Here is a 12,852-nt window from a genome sequence, read left to right on the forward strand (position 1 = left end):
TCAGAAATACAGTGTAGACATTGTTCCATTTTTTTATGGAATATCTACATAGGTGTACAGAGGCCAATTATCAGCAACCATCACTCCTGTGTTTCAATGGCACATTGTGTTAGCTATTCAAAGTTTATCATTTTAAAAGGCTAAGTGATCATTAGAAAAAACTGTTGTGCTGATTAAAGCAGCAATAAAAGTTGCCTTCTTTAGACTAGTTGATTATCTGGAGCATCAGCATTTGTGGGTTCGATTACAGGCTCAAAATGGCCAGAAACAAAGAACTTTCTTCTGAAACTCGTCAGTCTATTCTTGTTCTGAGAATTAAGGCTATTCCATGCGGGAAATTGCCAAGAAACTGAAGATCTCGTACAACTCCCTTCACAGAATAGCGCAAACTGGCTCTAACCAGAATAGAAAGAGAGCTGAGCAACAACTGAGCAAGAGGACATATCACATTTGACTCAGATCAGATTATTATTACCTTATAAATATAACTGAATTGGTTCTGGAAAGGAGGCCTTGTACTCACTGAGGTAGAGGAACATACAGACGAATATGATGAGTCCGAACCAGGCGTTGAAGTAGGTGATGAAGTAGATGATGGAGATGACGATATCTGCGATGGTGGGGAAGATGCTGAATACAATGTAGCTGTGGAGAGAAAGAGAGGGAGTCCAGGTTTACCTCTGGGTTCAGACACAGAAAGTCAGACATTCAGACACAGGAAACTACAGACTGTACAGAGGTCAGGATAACACTAAGAAACTAAGACATACTACAGTCGTGGCCCAAAATTTTGAGAATGAAACAAATATTAATTTTCACAGTCTGCTGCCTAAGGTTGTATGATGGCAATTTGCATATACTCCAGAATGTTATGAAGAGTGATCAGATGAAATGCAATTAATTGCAAAGTCCCTCTTTGCCATGGAAATTAACTGAATCCCACCCCAAAATTCCACTGCATTTCAGCCCTGCCACAAAAGGACCAGCTGACATCATGTCAGTGATTCTCTTGTTAACAAAGGTGTGAGTGTTGACGAGGCTGGAGATAATTTTGTCATGCTTATTGAGTTTGAATAACAGACTGGAAGCTTCAAAAGGAGGGTGGTGCTTGGAATCATTGTTCTTCCTCTGTCTACCATGGTGAGATGCAAGGAAACACGTGTCGTCATCATTGCTTTGCACAAAAAGGGCCACACAGGCAAGGATATTGCTGCCAGTAAGATTGCACCTAAATCAACCATTTATCGGATCATCAAGAACTTCAAGGAGAGCGATTCAATTGTTATGAAGAAGGCTTCAGGGTTGCCCAAGAAAGTCCAGCAAGGGCCAGGACCGTCTCCTAAAGTTGATTCAGCTGTGGGATCGGGGCACCACCAGTACAGAGCTTGCTCAGGAATGGCAGCAGGCAGGTGTGAGTGCATCTGCACGCACAGTGAGGCTAAGACTTTTGGAGGATGGCCTGATGTCAAGAAGGGCAGCAAAGAAGCCACTTCTCTCCAGGAAAAACATCAGGGACAGACTGATATTCTGCAAAAGGTACAGGGATTGGACTGCTGAGGACTGGGGTAAAGTCATTTTCTCTGATGAATCCTCTTTCCGATTGTTTGGGGCATCTGGAAAAAAGCTTGTCTGGAGAAGACAAGGTGAGCGCTACCATCAGTCCTGTGTCATGCCAACAGTAAAGCATCCTGAGACCATTCATGTGTGGGGTTGCTTCTCAGCCAAGGGAGTGGGCTCACTCACAATTTTGCCTAAGAACACAGCCATGAATAAAGAATGGTACCAACACATCCTCCGAGAGCAACTGTTGGAGGAAATTATAGTTGAAATTATTAATTATGTATACATTTTTATTAGAACCATTAAGTTTTAATACTATTATGTTATGGTATGAAATGTATGGATTTTTGGTTAAACTAGGACCGAAAATGTAGGTAAAACAAATTAATTGTCTGTACCTTGTGGGAAAGGGAGAAGGAGGGCTATATATTTTTTATGACAGATAAGAATATTCTTTGATGTTCCATTAGTGGAGGTCTTTTAGACAGATTGGAATGTTTGCTTTGTGAGTGGAGTAGGAGACAATCTCCAGACCTGAAGACACTGCGCTATTGTGTGGATCGGAGAGAGTGTGAGAAACTGATGATGTCATTTTTATCTTCTCTTTAAAATACCTGTTCTTTGTATTTTGGGGCAGTACTCATCAAGAATAAATGCTGAACTTGTTTTTAAGACTGGTCTCAATCTATTTCATGCAAAAATGATAAACTTACAACTTATTATGAAATAGATAGAGTTTGGTTTTGGCTACAAAACATATAGGAATTTAGAATTCCTCTAACAGCAACTTCTCCCAACCATCCAGGAACAGTTGCCTTTTCTAGCATGATGGAGCACCTTGCCATAAGGCAAAAGTGATAACTAAGTGGCTAGGGAAACAAAACATTAATATTTTGGGTCCATGGCCAGGAAACTCCCCAGACCTTAATCCCATTGAGAACTTGTGGTCAATCCTCAAGAGGCGGGTGGACAAACAAAAACCCACAAATTCTGACAAACTCCAAGCATTGATTATGCAAGAATGGGCTGCCATCAGTCAGGATGTGGCCAGAAGTTAATTGACAGCATGCCAGGGCGGATTGCAGAGGTCCTGAAAAAGAAGGGTCAACACTGCAAATATTGACTCTTTGCATCAACTTCATGTAATTGTCAATAAAAGCCTTTGACACTTATTCCTTCTTGTAATTATACTTCAGTATTCAATCGTAACATCTGACAAAAATATCTAAAGACACTGAGGCAGCAGACTTTGTGAAAATTAATATTTGTGTCATTCTCAAAACTTTTGGCCACGACTGTACAGCGGGATGGATCATAGTTACACGGCCTGGCAAGTAGAAATGGAAGGTGGAATCAATTTTAAGGTGGAAAAGATAGAGCAAACACCAGAGGAAGCAGTATCTAAGCTTTGAGGATAAAGTAAATCAGATCAAATATATATGTCAAATACTTCCAAATACTTGAGATACGATTGATACTGAATAGTTCAAAAAGTGCAAAGCTAAGGGCAAGCTCAATCAAGCATACCTCAGACCAATGTTCCCTCCATTTTTTCAGCACTGAGCAAATTTCAGGTCTGCTGAGCGCAAACTTGAACATTGTGAAAATTCTGTGCAACTTCCGGCAGGCGTTAAATGTGAACACTAAGGCTGTACCTACTTTAAGTTACAGTTAAGTGGTCAAGTAGGCTACTATGGCTATTTGATCATAATGAAGGCCTACCCGTGGCCTACCATCAAAAACAATGGAGAAAATTTATCCCAAAACATTTTAACATGGAAATAATTGTTCTATCATCCAGCCTACAGTAGCAGCCAATGTGTGGTGTTTAATGTAGTCCTACATTCCATGACACGTTTGAAAAAAAACATGCATGGCTTGACATGAACCTGTTTATCCACTTGTCCTTCAGACAAGGCAGTCTGAAAATGTTGTTGTGCTCTTTGATGCAAGAAACCACTTTACAAAATAAAACAATTATTCCCATACCATTATTACAGAGAATCAGACAAATAATTCTACCCTCTGCCTATTGGATACATAGCTTATTCAAGCCTGTCTCAAAATACAACACTGCCTCTAAGACAAAAGAAACTTGATCCAACTCACTTTTCAAAGATAGCTAGAAATGCACACGTTTTGTTCACTTGTAGGAAGCAATCACTCCCCCATTTCTGACTACAAATTATTGATAACTGGGCTAATAGGTCACTCACTAGCAAAGGATTTGAACAAATGTGCACAGGTGGCTACATGTAGCTACTAATGACCGCTCATGCTGTAAACACTGTCCATTTCAAAGTGAATGGCACAGGTTCCATATATGGCAATGGTCTATTTGAAAATAGGCCTACTGCAGCTCTGATTGGCTGTGGTGCACCGGTCTGTGTATACGGGCCTTGTCAATCCGATGCACTCTGCCTACAACAAAATCTCTTGCATAGTTAGTTTTGCATACTAAGTTAGTACATAGTTAGTTTTGTTTCGCTATGTTGCATTGAAAGTGGCTAATATTGCGTTGATTCGATTGCAATTACAACAGTAAAAGGAATACGTTGGTAGTGTTATCTGACATGGAAAACTGTAGAAAATTAAGTGAAGTTCAATCTCGTGCTTCTCTGCATGGGCTGATATTTCTTCTGCGCAGCAGTCCCAGGGGAGCTGCACATCCATTTTAGAGGATATATTGCCTTAGACAGTGTTTGACATGTACGACCTGTGTCTGAAAGATATCATTAGTAATCTAAGGCAGATGAGTTTCCCACTTATAACGTAAAACACTTATAACGTAAAATGTTATATACAGTTTGAAGTCGGAAGTTTACATACACTTTAGCCAAATACATTTAAACTCAGTTTTTCACAATTCCTTACATTTAACTCTAGTAATAATTACCTGTCTCTGGTCAGTTAGGATCACAACTTTATTTTAAGAATGTGAAATGTCAGAATAATAGCATAGAGAATTATTTATTTCAGCTTTTATTTCTTTCATCATCTTCACAGTGGGTCAGAAGTTTAAATACACTCAATTAGTATTTGGTAGCATTACCTTTAAATTGTTTAACTTGGGTCAAACGTGTCGGGGTAGCCTTCCACAAGCTTCCCACAATAAGTTGGGTGAATTTTGGCCCATTCCTCCTGACAGAGCTGGAGTAACTGAGTCAGGTTTGTAGGCCTTAAGGAACAGTCACTATTCCTCTTGTAGTAACAGTAGTTACAAAAACTCAGCTAATTGCTATGCAATTAAAATACAATATTACCAAAGTATTATGTAACATGTTATGAAAATGCTGCTTCAAACGTAATTAGTTTTATTACACAGGCATAAGAACAGTTTCATGTTGTGTTACTGAGAATGATAACTAAGAAAATATGTCTTTCACTGTCGACAGGAAACTAAATATCCAAGAACTACCTTCTTGAATCAACGACAGCCAATGTTTGTAAGTAAAAGCTATTTCTAAGATGCCTACTTTCAGTTTTCCGAACTCACTTCACTGGCGAATAAGAGGAGGCTTGCGCCACCAACGCTGGCACATGTGAGTAAGGTGTTTACATTACTATTTTCATACTCAGCCTACTGCTATTATAATTATTAGTAGGGATGCACAATATATCGGTGAACATATCGGAATCGGACGATATTAGCTAAAAATGCCAACATCGGTATTGGCCGATGTCTAGTTTAACGCCGATGTGCAAAATCGATGTCAAAGCATACCTATATAACGTAGGTACATGACGTAATGACACCACGTAAAATTTTGCGCGACATGTGTAACACAGCAATCCTAACCTAGCCCTCAATGTCTGCAGTGTGGATCGAGCAGTCAACAAGTCGAGTAGTCATTTGAAAGAGTAAGAACATTTCAGCGAGACAACTCGTAAACAAAATCCATTAAAGCCAAGATAATGGAATTCATTGCCCTTGACAATCAACCGTTCTCTATTTTTCAGATGTTGCCCTGCCGGAGTTACACAGTAATAGTGTCACTGCTATTAGCTTAACGACATACATACTATGGAACGCCATTTCGGTCTTTGCACGTCAGTAGCACTGTCAAAGTTGTACAAAAAAATTCTGCAAACAAGCAAAAGCCGGCCACGAACGATGTGTTATAAATACTGTATTGGTAATAAAGCTTAATTTCTTCGACCACAACTTCTGGGGTAGGAAGCTTTAGCTTGATACCTAGCTAGCACCAATACAACCAGCCTGAAAACAATGACCAGTAGAAACTGCAGTCATTTTCATTATTCTTAGCAATGATTTAGGAATCCTTGTGAGTAAGTATTGTTGTTCGCCTATTGAAATTGAACTTCAGTTCATGAAAAATAAATTGCTAGCCAGCTACTTAACCCTGTTGCCCAGAGCTAACGTTATAAGCAGCCAGCTAGGTTCATCTGGCTAGATATACGCTCGACCAGACCAGGTTATGTGTTGTGAAGCTCGCCACAATAAGGATTAGGCACAATAATGGAATTTGATGTTTGCCTTCAAAATAAAAGTATATCATTGACAGTGATGCAAATGAATACAAATAGTAAAATTATGCCACACTTTTATTTTGAAGGGTCCACTATTTTGAAAGTCCACTATTGTAGTTAATCCTTTTGTGGCAAGCTTCACATAGATGGGTCTGACCATTAATCAAATAAGAACTGTCCTATTAAATTAGGGTTATTTTAGATGATGACACTGAGCTATATAGTTAGCTGAGCTAGCTAACTACAGCTACTGAAACAGATAATGTCATTTTGCTATGTTTTTGGGGAAGAACATTGTTTGAATCCATGAGCAAGCTAGCTTATTTTATGACCAGCAATGTAGGTGCGCGAGACAACTTTGCCAGCTTCATAACACACGTATCGATGAATCATTGTGACATGAAATACGAGTGATAGTGTAATCAACGTGTAATAACTACGTAACAAATGTATGAATGCGTTAAATCATTATGTGACTTGCAGTCATATTCAGGTTCTGATTGGTCAACAAGCTTATTTGACATGTGAAATAGTGTTAAATATTCTATTATTTGATACGCAAAAACCCAAACGGCATACCATAGAAATCCTGGTTGAGAATGAAATGACTGAACAAATGAACAATGGCACAGAAAGTAAGTGGCACAGCAAGTAAGTGAAAGAAATAGGTTTTGATGATGTTTTACTGGTAATGGGGACATACGTAAATGCCAACAAAATTACTTGTTGGTCAGTGTGGTGTTAGTGTGTGTGTGTAACTTTTATTTAACTCGGCAAGTCAGTTAAGAACAAATTCGTATTTACAATGACGGCCTACCCCGGCCAAACCCGGACGACACTGGGCCAATTGTGCGCCGCCCTATGGGACTCCCAATCACGGCCGGATGTGATACAACCTGATTTGAACCAGGGACTGTAGTGACGCCTCTTGCCTTAAAACACACACATGGGCGCAGCGGTCTAACTATTTAGCTGTACTAGAATGCTTAAAAGGCTGATAAAATTGTAAATATCAGTTATCGGTATCGTTTTTTTTACAAGGAAAATATCAGATTTTAATTTATTTTTTTTAACCTTTATTTTACTCGGCAAGTCAGTTAACAACAAATTCTTATTTTCAATGACAGCCTAGGAACAGTGGGTTAACTGCCTGTTCAGGGGCAGAACGACAGATTTGTACCTTGTCAGCTCGGGGGTTTGAACTTGCAGCCTTCCGGTTACTAGTCCAACGCTCTAACCACTAGGCTACCCTGCATATCGGTGCATCACTAATTATTAGTGTGCATGTAAACGTACTCATTGACACACACACACACAATTTATTATTATGAGACTCACCTGAGCAGGGTGTTGATGGAGGAGGTGCCGCGGTCGATGCTACGCAGGACGTCCCCGGTGCGTCGGCCCAGGTGCCAGCGCAGTGACAGTGAGTGTAAGTGGCCGAACAGACGCACCTGCACCACCCGGTTGGTGTACTGCTGCACGCGGATCCACAGGAAGGAGCGCAGGTTACTGATGAAGCCAGATGCACCTAGGAAAGAGAGGGGAAAGAAAGAGGGGGAAGGGGGAGAGGGGGAAAGGGGAGAGGAGTGAGAGAGCGAGGAAACAAAAGAGAGAATTCAAATAACAGCACTCAAGGAATGAGTAAAGCGGTAGAGAAAGAAAATATGGGGTGAAAGTCCCACTCACCTGCCCCTCCACCTTGCAGGATCTTGAGAAGGACATAGACACAGACAGTGGTGACCAAGGTCTTCCAGCTGCTTCCATCAGTCAGCTCATTCACTGTGACAGAAAGAGAGGTTTTGAAAAGGAATGACAGTTTCAGGTCATCTTTTCTGCAGTTGTGCCGGGTAGATATTCAGATGTCAGCCTCAATAATATCAAAGCCTTCTGGAAAAAAAAAGATGACCTGCAACTCAAACAATAAGGCTGTGACAACAACTAAGATCTTCAAAGGTATTCAGAAAAAAGCTGGTTCGTGGGGAGAGGTTCAGAAACGAAGGAGGATCTCTCACCAATGTTCTTGTAGTAGATGGGGACAAAGACATTGATGACCCTCTCCAAACCAAGCAGGCATAGGCAGAGCAGCACCAGGCCCTGTAGTAGAATATTGCCCCGGGGCCACATGTAGGGCACCAGCAGACGCACCTTCTGCCCAAAGTCCTGCCAGGTAGACTGGGACTCCTCCGCCCCACTCAACAGGGGCTGAGGTAGAGATAGGGGTTATTACACTCATTACAAACTTACACACATACACAAATTGAATCAGGATATATTCATATTTATACAGTCATTGGATATTATACACACATAAGGGATGTGTTTACATGGTTACCTGGCCAGTGCCGCCCTCCACGTCACGTTCGTCCTCGTTGATCAGGAGCATGTATGGTCTCCGTGGCAACCCCGGAGCCTTCAGGCCCAGGAAGAAGAGTGTTCCTGTGCCGAGGTAGCGCATCAACCACAGAGAAAACTCCACCTCAGGTAATGAATGAAAAATGTCTAGTCATAACTGATCCTTTAAAGGGGCAATCTACAGTTGAAACAATAACAAAGTGGGTACCCCGCCTGTTTTGGAAAAAAGCTGAGGGATCGGTCTGGAGAAATGAAACCACTCAAATTCATAGACCAAGCTATGTATGCAAGTACTGACCATCCATAATATAAAAAATTATTTGAATCATGCTTTGAGGCTATACAGTGTTTGTTAACGTTTACAAACTTTGGAGTAAAACAATCTTATATTTTGGGTTCTGATGTGGTGTGAAAGTTGAATTAAGCTCATGAGGAATTTATAAACTACACCATCTTTCAAAAGTTTGGGGTCACTTAGAAATGTCCTTGTTTTTGAAAGAAAATAAAAAAAATTGTCCAATAAAATAACATAAAATTGATCAGAAATACATTGTTAATGTTGTAAATGACTATTGTAGCTGGAAACAGAAGATTATTTTTCACAGAATATCTACATAGGCGTACATGTATCATTATCAGCACATCACTCCTGTGTTCCAACAGCACGTTGTATTAGCTAATACAAGTTTATCATTTTAAAAGGCTAATTGATCCTTAGAAAATCATTTTTCAATTATTTTAGCACAGCTGAAAACTGTTGTTCTGATTAAAGAAGCAATAAAACTGGACTTCTTTAGACTAGTTGAGTACCTGGAGCATCAGCATTTGGGTGTTCGATTACAGGCTCAAAATGGCCAGAAACAAATACCTTTCTTCTGAAACTCGTCAGTCTATTCTTGTTCTGAGAAATGAAGGCTATTCCATGCGAGAAATTGCCAATAAACTGAAGATCTCGTACAACGCTGTGTACTACTCCCTTCACAGAACAGCGCAAACTGTCTCTAACCAGAATAGAAAGACGAGTGAGAGGCCCATGTGCACAACTGAGCAAGAGGACAAGTACATTAGAGTGTCTAGTTTGAGAAACGGACACCGATCCCGTAGAGGTTAATGATCCCAAGCCCAGAAAAAAAGCCCAAATGATTGTGCCGTTATCCAATACATGCAGTATATGATATAAGTTAATGCACATTACTCATGACAGAAACACATAAAAGCCCATAGATGTAGCTAGCTATACGCTCTCTTCAGTAAATAAATTAAACAAGCTCCAGTATGCTAATCTTTGAGTGCAAACTGTATTACTGTACTGTAAATTATGGACTGAAAATACACACATCTTTCAAGCCATGATTAAGCAGGGAGAAAACATGCCATTCTGGTGCAGCACATGCACCCTCAAAGTTACAAGTAGCCTATAAGCTGGTGAATTTGATTTGAACTTTGAAATATAAATTAGGGCCTATTTGTATAATTAGTAGGCTGACGCATACAGTGGGGCAAAAAAGTATTTAGTCAGCCACCAATTGTGCAAGTTCTCCCACTTAAAAAGATGAGGCCTGTAATTTTCATCATAGGTACACTTCAACTATGACAGACAAAATGAGAAAAAGAAATCCAGAAAATCACTTCGTAGGATTTTTAATGAATTTATTTGCAAATTATGGTGGAAAATAAGTATTTGGTCACCTACAAACAAGCAAGATTTCTGGCTCTCACAGACCTGTAACTTCTTCTTTAAGAGACTCCTCTGTCCTCCACTCGTTACCTGTATTAATGGCACCTGTTTGAACTTGTTATCAGTATAAAAGACACCTGTCCACAACCACAAATAGTCACGCTCCAAACTCCACTATCGCCAAGAGCAAAGAGCTGTCAAAGGACACCAGAAGCAAAATTGTAGACCTGCACCAGGCTGGGAAGTCAAATCCTGCAGTGCCAGACGTGTCCCCCTGCTTAAGCCAGTACATGTCCAGGCCCGTCTGAAGTTTGCTAGAGAGCATTTGGATGATCCAGAAGAAGATTGGGAGTATGTCATATGGTCAGATGAAATCAAAATAGAACTTTTTGGTAAAAACTCAACTCGTCGTGTTTGGAGGACAAAGAATGCCGAGTTGCATCCAAAGAACACCATACCTACTGTGAAGCATGGGGGTGGAAACATCAGGCTTTGGGGCTGTTTTTCTGCAAAGGGACCAGGACGACTGATCCGTGTAAAGGAAAGAATGAATGGGGCCATGTATCGTGAGATTTTGAGTGAAAACCTCCTTCCATCAGCAAGGGCATTGAAGATGAAATGTGGCTGGGTCTTTCAGAATGACAATGATCCCAAACACACCGCGCGGGCAACAAAAGGAGTGGCTTCGTAAGAAGCATTTTAAGGTCCTGAAGTGTCCTAGCCAGTCTCCAAATCTAAACCCCATAGAAAATCTTTGGAGGGAGTTGAAAGTTTGTGTTGCCCAGCAACAGCCCCAAAACATCACTGCTCTAGAGTAGATCTGCATGGAGGAATGGGCCAAAATACCAGCAACAGTGTGTGAAAACCTTGTGAAGACTTACAGAAAATGTTTGACCTTTGTCATTGCCAACAAAGGGTATATAACAAAGTACAGAGATAAACTTTTGTTATTGACCAAATACTTATTTTCCACCATAATTTGCAAATAAATTCATTAAAAATCCTACGATGTGATTTTCTGGATTTTCCCCCTCATTTTGTCTGTCATAGTTGAAGTGTACCTACGATGAAAATTACAGGCCTCTCTCATCTTTTTAAGTGGGAGAACTTGCACAATTGGTGGCTGACTAAATACTTTTTTGCCCCACTGTATATACCTTTCATAATACTTCCCCTAATGTTATTAGCCTACCTCATCTCCTCTTGTTGCGTCATTCCTTCCTCGCATTCAACAGTTGTCCTTATCTTCATCATTCTAATGACATCCTTAAATAATATAGGACTAGAATTAGATGAAGAAGGCTTTCAATTCTCTTCACGAAGATTAAATGGCTATTGGTCTGCTCTTCTTTAAAATTACCTGTGAGTTCTACAATGTCCATCAAACTATTCTAGTCTAGCTTGTCCTGCATGGGACTCCAAAAGCTAAAGAGAGTTTTTTAACGCGAGGCCAGTGGAGCACAGGTGAGTGCATATCGCGCAAGAGAGGCTATAAGTTAGAAGCTTATTACGCACAACCCATCATTAAGTAACTAAATACAGGGCTAATACTGCATTGAATGTATTACCAGAAAGAGGTAGGCTAGGACATCTATTTACAGTATACACACTACATCTATACACATATATATACAGTTGAAGTTGGAAGTTTACATACACTTAGATTGGAGTCATTAAAACTTGTTTTTCAACCACACCACAAATTGATTAACTATAGTTTTGGCAAGTCGGTTTGGACATCTACTTTGCATGACAGTAATTTTTCCAACAATTGTTTACAGACAGATTATTTCACTTATAATTCACTGTATCACAATTCCAGTGGGTCAGAAGTTCACATACGTTTAAAGGCACAGTCAACTTAGTGTCTTGGAAAATTCCAGAAAAATATGCCATGGCTTTAGAAGCTTCTGATTGGCTAATTGACATCGTTTGAGAATCAATTGGAGGTGTACCTGTGGATGTATTTCAAGGCCTACCTTCAAACTCAGTGCCTCTTTGCTTGACATCATGGGAAAATCAAAAGAAATCAGCCAAGACCTCAGAAAAAAAATTGTGGACCCCCACAAGTCTGGTTCATCCTTGGGAGCAATTTCCAAACGCCTGAAGGTACCACGATCATCTGTACAAACAATAGCACGCAAGTATAAACACCATGGGACCAGGCAGCCGTCATACCGCTCAGGAAGAGATGCGTTCTGTCTCCTAGAGATGAACGTACTTGTGCAAAAAAGTGCAAATCAATCCCAGTACAACAGCAAAGGACCTTGTGAAGATGCTGGAGGAAACAGGAACAAAAGTATCAATATCCACAGTAAAACAAGTCCGATATCGACATAACCTGAAAGGCCGCTCAGTAAGGAAGATGCCACTGCTCCAAAACCGTCATAAAAAAGCCAGACTACGGTTTGCAACTGCACATGGGGATAAAGATCGTACTTTTTGGAGAAATGTCCTCTGGTCTGATGAAACAAAAATAGAACTGTTTGGCCATAATGACCATCGTTATGTTTGGAGGAAAAAGGGAGAGGCTTGCAAGCCGAAGAACACCATCCCAACCGTGAAGCACAGAGGTGGCAGCATCATGTTGTGGGGGTGCTTTACTGAAGGAGGGACTGGTGCACTTCACAAAATAGATGGCAATAGAAAATTATGTGGATATATTGAAGCAACATCTCAAAACATCAGTCAGGAAGTTAAAGCTTATTTGCAAATGGGTCTTTCCAAATGACAATGACCCCAAGCATACTTCCAAAGTTGTAGCAAAA

At 40.3% G+C, this 12,852-nt stretch overlaps 1 pseudogene; it reads right to left on the bottom strand.

Annotated features, from left to right (window-relative positions):
* LOC135543612 (ATP-binding cassette sub-family B member 6-like) overlaps window positions 1-12,852 on the bottom strand; it is a 35,953-nt pseudogene that overhangs the window by 19,938 nt on the left and 3,163 nt on the right.

This window comes from Oncorhynchus masou, chromosome 7, assembly GCF_036934945.1.
Source record: "Oncorhynchus masou masou isolate Uvic2021 chromosome 7, UVic_Omas_1.1, whole genome shotgun sequence".
Taxonomy (NCBI): Eukaryota; Metazoa; Chordata; class Actinopteri; order Salmoniformes; family Salmonidae; genus Oncorhynchus; species Oncorhynchus masou.